Source organism: Sorghum bicolor, chromosome 5 (assembly GCF_000003195.3).
Source record: "Sorghum bicolor cultivar BTx623 chromosome 5, Sorghum_bicolor_NCBIv3, whole genome shotgun sequence".
In the NCBI taxonomy this organism is placed as follows: domain Eukaryota; kingdom Viridiplantae; phylum Streptophyta; class Magnoliopsida; order Poales; family Poaceae; genus Sorghum; species Sorghum bicolor.
Window position 1 is genome coordinate 34,467,666 of NC_012874.2, and position 8,614 is coordinate 34,476,279.

Genomic DNA, 8,614 nt, shown 5'->3' on the forward strand with positions numbered 1-8,614 from the left:
CCCCTTCATCATTTACTAACTGTTGAATGGAGTTTCTTCTCCAGGAGATTGTAGCCATGGCGTGAAAAAATTTTGTGCACTCATCACGCAATTTGATTCTATTTACTGTGTATCGATTCTTCCAATAAATACGTTCGTAGTGCAAGAGTTTGGCAGCTTGAGCCTTCACTATATTCCTCAAATTACGTTCGGCGTCAAACAAAGCACGTCTTTCCTCTAGGCCATCGAAAAAAAGGATGACAACATTGCAGTTACTAATCAGGATATTGAGGTTCGAGAGGCTTTTGCTCCAGGACTTGAGGGCATATCTAAGCCTTTTGAACTTGGTAGCAAGGTTGTTGGCCGAATTGGGATGATGATCAGTTTGGTTCCATGAATTTGCAACAACATTCATGAACTCACTGTGTTCAGTCCAAAAATTTTCGAACCTGAATAGGTTGGATCTGGGAATGCTGGTATTAATCATGATTTTGCAAGGAATGTGGTATGACGTCAGCTTGGCTAGAGGGATTACTTCTGTCATTGGGAACTCATTCGTCCAGTTCAAAGAGGTAAAGAACCAGTCAAGTTGCTCTAGGAGTGGATTCTGTTGCATGTTGCTCCATGTGTATGCTCTTGCCTTTATTGGTAGCTCAACTAGACCAAGATGCCCGATAGCGTTGTTGAAGAGGAAAGTATCATGAGGGTTTCCTCCTGGTCTGTTTCGGTTTTCAAGTGAGCGGTAAAAATTGAAGTCTCCCATGAAAAGCCAGTTGTCCTCTGGGTTGATACAGTGTCCTTTGAACCATGAGAGGAATTCAGATCTTGCTTGTTCAGTACAAGGACCATAAACTGATGTCAGTTTCCAGGACTGGCCGCTGTGTTTCGATACAAAATGCATTGTGATACAAAAGCGTTGTTTATCTAGTACCGTTCCATCAAGAACTGAGCTATTCCAAACTAACAGGATGCCCCCAGATGCACCTACTGATGGTACAAATCAAACTTATCAAAACGCCGTGGGGCAAAATTATGAATGAAACCACTGTCAAAATCTTGCTTTTTTGTTTCTTGCAGACAGAAGACAGCACAAGCGCTTTCCTCCACTTTGTTTCTGACTGCATCCCACTTGTTACTATCATTGAGCCCTCTAATGTTCCAACACAAAATTTGCCATGACCGATTATTCATTGGAAACAATGGGTGGGGATTGGTCTTCAGTCGGCGCGTGCATCAGCGCCTCTTCAGTGAGCTCGTTTGGATCGACACCGCATTTGACTCCCCAGGATTGAAGCGTGTCAATGGCGACTGGACGTGCCTCTCCATCAATATTGATCTGTAGGCCAGTAACCTTGTGCTTCTTCGTGGGGCTCTTGTCTAGCCTGTAGGAGAAGCCTGCCTTAGCAGCCTTCAGATGCGTGCTACGCCTGACTGACTTGTCCACCACCGGAGCATCAGGGTTGTGAACAGATGCCACTGTTGGGAGAACCATAGTCTTTCTGGTCCTTGGGCATCTTTTGTAAACTTTCATAGATGGGCTTGGCTGAGATGCCTGAGCTTCAAATTCAAAACCCTGATCAGAGGTAGTGGTTGCATTCTGATGGGAGTTCTGCTGCTCCTGGCTCTGCAATCTATGGCACTCAGTACAAGTTGCAAACACTTGTAATGCAAGAGCTGCTGCAGTTGGCTTCCACGACACAATTTCCATTCCACTAGGAGTGTAAGGCTTATTCTGCTCAGCAAACAGAGCGGACATTTGAATGATGATCGGCTTGAGCAAGGTTGGGACAGGTATCTGCAGGTGTCGTTCTATGCAACTGCCAGCCCCAGGAGCAAAGATGCATCTGTTGTCCTTGTCAACGGTGGAGTTATTGGGTTTTCCTGCTGGAGGGTGCAGCGGCGGAGGCTGATGTGAGATAGATTGGGGATGGAGCTGTTCCTTAGCTTGGGAAGGCAAAGAGTCCATCCTCTGGATGTTTTGGCAAACCGTGAGATTTGTTGGAGTTTCCTTCAGCATCCATACTAATTTGGTACGGGTCCTGGTGAGGCATTGCCTTTGGATATGACCATAGTTGAAGCATGCCCAACATCTAATTTTGTCCAAGCACAGTGAGCGGACATGCCCAGTATGCAAGCAACGGCTGCAGCCCAAGGGGTCCATAGAAGAATTTGAATTTGTAATCAATCTGTCAGTTTCCCAGAAATCCACCTTGCACGTAGCATCTTCATGCAAATTACCGCGAAGAACACGAGCACTATCAAGATGGAAATCAAATTTGTCCCCAACAAACAGAAGAGAAATCACTCCGATTTCAGGCTCCAAAGGGAGAGTAGCGAGAAAAGAACCAAATTGGATCAAACTAGGGGGCGGCTGCGCTGGCTTGCACGGAGCCTTCTGAACCAAATGCTTCGCAAAGGAGACAAGCTTGTTGTTTGCTTTTTTTGATCGATCTCTTTGTGTTCTTAGAGAGAACAGTAGACCATTCCTTTTCCTGCTCCTCTTCCCAGAGACGCTTTTCTCGTTCCCAGTTGGGCATGCCATTGTTCCAAAGGTGGAAATAAACATGAAATTGGGACGTGATCACACGACGTAGATGATACACATGAAACCCACCTTGCTTGTAGGAAATAGAAATAATGCAACACATTTTCTTCTTTTGAAAGGAAACAGCAAAGCAAAGTGGCAAGTAACAATACTCAGGACATAAGGCATACCAATATACTGAGGTTGTGATATCCAACTTCACCATCCTGAAAAGAGCACACATGAAGGGAGCAAAGGGAACCAGGTTGAGGTGGACCAATGGGGGATTTTGGGGACGATGTGGCCCGGCTGGCTGGATGGGGTGAACCTTTGGTTTGTAGGGGTAAATTTGAAATACATATAAGAGAAGTGTAAAGGGCCAAAGCACAAAACAGCGTCCTGTTTATTTTAAGTGTCTTTAATTCTATGATTTTGCCTACATGAATGCAACAGATGAGGCATGAGAGCAACTTCAAAAGCATTGGAAAGTCAATATATATACTCAAGGTGGAAAATAATTTCATTTTTTAGGAAAAAAGAACATAAATGGAGAAGTCAGTGTTATTTTTGTCAGTAAAATGAATAGGTAAGAAGTAATTAATCCTCAGATTTGTTTATGCAAATGGTACTTTATGAGCTTCAGACGTAGCAAACTGCAGCAATCAGAACCAATACTGGGACACATCAGGTGAGCTCACTAAGACAACAACAAGCAACTTTGTTCAGAATAGATGGAAAACTGTATTTTTCGATATAGTGTGATGTGATAGTGTGATCAAAACTACGCTTTTCAAAATTGAAGAAGCATTATGCAGCACTCACATGGAGCACCAAACAAGAACTCAACAACTCGGTGTTATAAGAGAACATTCTACACTTAACCATGCGCCTAATCCTGAAAGGTCAGAATACAAATACTGTTGCATGGAGTTTTAAAATACCAACTACTATTACTTTAAAGCGGCACTACAGTAATTGTATTTGCAACTTGAGATGCAAGTACTAACACCTGTAGCAGAAAACTAAAGTGAAACTTATTAGAAATTACCACCTATAATTCAGTGGACAAGGGTACCTGACCTATTAAAACTTTGGGGGTTCAGTTGAGCTTGTCAGGTAATCTTGTCAGTGTCATTTTAAGTTCTGCTTGACCTGCACCAAGCAGCAAAAGTGCTTTGAGTAGAGAAAAGGCAAAAACTTTAATAAGTTGACCGGCCACCTCCATGTTTGTTTCACTACAGCTCTTTCTTTTTCCATGCACCAAAGGACTAAATGCTCTAAATATATGTTTCATGGAAACATTGCAAGGGCAGCATAGAGATGTGTAGCTATCACTAATCATCAGTTATCCATGAAGGCTAGAATACATCTGACTATATGACATAAGTATTTGTGGGGGCAGGGGTATTCACTAAGATAATTCTGTAGTACTGATATGAAGTAATTAAGTATGGAAAAAATTAAGAACTAAGAATGGACCTTTGGTTTTAATAAACCTGAATGCTTATACCAAAATATGGGTTGAATATAATAGTCAAGTGGTCGTAAACCAAGCAAAGAATATTTAACTTAGAAGCCTATATCCATTGCACTGTTGTCACCACATCCAGAGGGATTATTTTCTTAGCACTATAAATTGCTAGAACCTTGGGCACAAAAAGACTTTTCACTCACCTATGCAGGGAAGGCTTGTTTTCATTGTTCTCTAGGATGATGTGCTCGAGTATATTGCTATGAATGTCCATGACATGTGGAACTTAGCAGAGGAGGAACCATTCCAATTGTCATGTTGCCAATGTTGTAGAGTCTTCTCAAATCAACAACACCAGTCATACTGAACAACGCTAACTAATAGGCCAGCTGTATTCACCTAAAATTTTATTATGAATTGCATACGAGGCAAAGAAAACTAACCTAACATTCATAACAGAATACCAAACGAGGAAAGGATCTTTACTCAGAATTCAGAAAAACAAGAAAATGGAACAATCTCTGGTTGTTGAATGGCCAGATAGACCTGTTTTTAATTCGAGTGTTCCATCCTGGCTCTCATTGCCATAACCAAATATATAGTATCTATTGCGGCACCTAGATCTGTCCCTGTTATCCATAGTAAGACCACATCGACCATATATCCTAAAAATCAAAACCGTTACTCCCAAAGGGAAGATCAATTTTTATCGAATTCCTATACTGAGTATATGGTCAGTAGGTCAGATTAGATCCTACGGGGATAAGTAGGAGCTGCTGACATATTTGTAGGTCCTCTGTTGTGCATACCCTGCTTGAAGGCAACAAAGGGGAAAACATGAGTGAGCCTAGCAGCAGACGTAATACAGAATCAGAATCAGAAAGCACTTCACATGTGAAAAAATTTAAGATAGAAAAAGGGTCATGTGGATGCCTATGGATAATATGTATTGATTACTTATCATTGATGGGACCAAACAAATTTCTAATCAATTGAAATTTATTTTGCACAGAGGCTAATGCTATCTTGATTCACACCATTCTGTGCATCTAGAAAAGACATGAAGGAAAGACACAACAACCAAAATGAAAGAAACTCACCAACACACCTTCCTATCTTATTAGTCTGCGTAGATCCTCTTGGTTGAGGTCCTACATCACATAGCATAGAGGAAAGGAGCATCAGCAAGCATGAAGCAGAAGGAACATGTGCTCCAAATTCCCAAGAACACAATATTGAAGAATAGGCAGAAAGAAGTGTGTGGGTAAGATCATGTAACCCTGTTGTTTCCATTAGGTAGAAATAGTGTACATAGTATTTTAAAGTTGGAAATGCAGATGTTTAATTATTGTACTGTGAAATATGTAAATTTAAGAGTAAGTAAAAGCTGAAGTTTATTACCTGACCGAAGATGTGTAAGCATGCATAGTTGTGTTGGTTGTCTGACACTAAAAAATAGAAATAATCCAGGAAATAAAATACGATAATGCTTTTAGATTTGCAGGTGTTTAATGAAGATGTGTAAGCATGTGTACATACATGTGTTGGTTGGCTGACACTGACAAATAGAAATAATCTAAGAAATAAGGCAAAATTTGCCACAGAACACTATTAAAATGTGGCTTTTGCTACAAACCACTAAAAAAGTTTGTCTTTGCCAAAAGACATCCAAACTATGAACTAATATGCTACAAGACACTAAACTCGTTATTATATTTGATTTTAATAGATAGACACACGAAATGACGAGTATGCCCTTTTCTTTTATCTTCTCCCAGAACACTTGTGTGGCTTGACTTCTGCGAACTGTGATCCCGCAAGCCCGGCAAGCGCCTCGCCGTCGTCCATGGCCTTTGCAAGCTCTAGCCCCGACCTCCCTCTCCGCGCCCTTGCTCTCCATCGTGGCCACCCATACTGCCAACAGGCACACTTACCACTGACACCACTACGACGGCAACAACGGCGCCGTGGCCTCCGTGTGTGCGACGGCGGCTGCTGCAGGACCCGTTCGCGTTCCTCTCGGAGGATTGGGTGCTGCGTGAATGGGGGCTGTCCCCTGGCGACCCGTTCCGCAACCCCAGTCGGCATGGGCGGCAGCGTGTACGCGTTGGCGAGGACGCTGCTGCTCCTACCGATGGACGGACGCGCACAGGAGGCTGTTGCTCCATGCCTTATCGTGAAGTTGCTTGTTGCCGAATCATCACAGGATTGGGTCTGGATTGTTGATTCGTCTCATTCCGATTTGACCATCTGGGCACCTAATAATCACTTGATTTTTGGCTACTGTCTTTTCTTTTCCTAGCCGAGTCAGGCTTCACGGTGGCTCAGGAACAAGATAAAAGGGCATATTTGTCATATCGTGTGGCTATCTGTTAAGATCTAAGGTTGGTGTCTTGTAGCATATTTGTCTAATTTTTGGATGTCTTTTAGCAAAGACAGGTTTTTTTAGTGGTCTATAGCAAAAGTCACGTTTTAACGGTGTCCTCATGCAAATATTGCCACGAAATAAAATACGATAATGCTTTTAAATTTGCAACTGTTTAATCAGCATTAGACTGCAAATATTACCTAGGTGAGAAATTCTGCATGAGTCATGTTTAGACTATTTGAGCAGAACCTCTAAAGAACCCTACATCCTCAAGCACAAGCGTCGTGTATCAGTGAAAGGAAATTCCGAAACATCATGAAGGTACAAATGAAGCCAAAAACTGTTACAGGGCAGCATCACCTAGAGAGCACGAACCTAGTAGAGGGGCATAGAAGGCAAGCAAACCACAGTGCACTGTGTTACATCGGGCTGGACTATGGGCAACCACCCGTGCTGGCGTGTCGGCCGATTCGGAGCCGAGGTCAGATCTATGACGGTATTTTACCCACACCAGGGTCGCTGCCACCTATGGTGGGGCAAAACCCTAGGTCACCTCACCGCCACCGCCGCCGCCACCACGTTGGGGCCCGCTGTCGCTCCGTACGTCACGCGTGGGGGTGTGGAGGAGAACAAGGGCGGCGGTCATTGTGCTAAGTGCCAGCCATTGTGGAGGTCCACTTGTGCCACCGCCCTGTCCGCATCGGAAGGGATGGGGAGAGAGAGAGAACGGAAGGGAAGAGACTGCCGAGACTTAAACGCACGATGGACGGAGAAGGAGGGGGCTAACGCTGCGCCGGCTGTGGGCGTCGCCCCTGCCTCGGCCTCACCGCCCGTGGGGCGCTGTCGTCTCGTCACGTCCACCTCGGGCTCGAGAGAGAGGATGGGGAGGTCGTGCTATTTTTTTATGAGGAGTGGGGAGAGCGCTAGATGTTTTTGTGGAGGCCGACGTGGGCTGCTCCTTGCCACACAAAGGGAATCAGCCAATCAGGCTACGATGGACCAATGGTAGGGGGAGGAGGTGAGGTGGCATTGAGGTGCAGAGACGTGGCCGGGGTGGCGACACGGGGAGCAACTTAGAATTGTTAGGGTAAATTAGTCCAAAGATTTAAGAAATAAAAATAAGAAATTCGTAAGATAATAGAAGTGTAGTAGTTTCAAAATTTATACTATACAATCTACAGTAATTGAAAACTATCTGGAATTATTTGCAAGCTAGTAGCATGGAAAAACTAACCCTTTCATGAAGTCCACAATATTAGCAAGGCAAAATTGTATCCAAATCAAGTTGGATGGTCAAAGTTGCAGAACAAGATTCAGGGCCAAATGAACACCCTCCTTAGAATTTGCAACATCTGAGTTGTCTGCTACTTGGCTAAATCAAATTGAACAAACATTGAGGATGTTGCTTATCTCCTTGCAGCGACAAGAAAGAGGGGACAAAGGGGAAGAAAAAACAAACCTCAGAGGAACTCATAGTGGTGCTTATCTCGTCCTAGGGTTTATTCTTTTGAGTTTTAAAGTGTCTGCAACATAATTTAAGGAAAGGTCCAATAGCATTAGTTTGTTTCCAATCAGAGAATTGGGAACATAAATTGAAGATGATGCAATCAAGTTCGACAGATCTTCAAGAATATCTTGTATTGTGTGTTGCCTTAAATTTTGTTTTATAGGAAAAAGAAAGTTGTTCATGTACCTCAAGAGCACTAAAATTTGCATACATAGGTATTGAAAGGGAATAAAGAATTAAAGAAAACCCAGATTACCTTGGTCCAGTAGTGGTTAGACAAGAGGAATCTGGAAGTCACCAAACCACATCTAGAAAAAGATAAGGATAAACTGACATAGTTCAATTTGAAGCATAGATCATTGCAAAGACCTAACAAATAAAATTAAGATCTTTTCTAGACAATAGAAGCATAATAGGTGGCAAAGTTAGACTGTAAACCTACAGTAAATGAAAAATAAATATAATCTCCAATTAAAACTATTGGCAAGCCGGTAGCATGGAAAAGTTAACCCTCATGACCCCACAACATTAGCAAGGCAAATTGATATTCAGAGCAAGTTGAATGGTTGAAGCTACAACAATTAGGTATAAGTATAAATTGCTTTGTGCCTCTATTTACCTTACATAGGGAGAACGTATAGTATGCAGAAAAGAAATTGTAGGCATCTCTTGGATGAAGATAGAAACTGAAGGTTTTACATGGTACTGAAATTATGAACATATCCATTTTATTGTGATTGCTGCACAAACCAATGTACCACAGAC

General features: G+C 42.7%; 1 long non-coding RNA gene across 1 annotated transcript; it reads right to left on the bottom strand.

The window, feature by feature from the left end:
* On the bottom strand, positions 4,450-7,693 carry LOC110435307. Its single transcript, XR_002452955.1, has 3 exons — positions 7,577-7,693; positions 5,075-5,125; positions 4,450-4,784 (listed from the first exon to the last, which is right to left on the bottom strand). It is a non-coding gene; the product is annotated as an uncharacterized LOC110435307 (long non-coding RNA).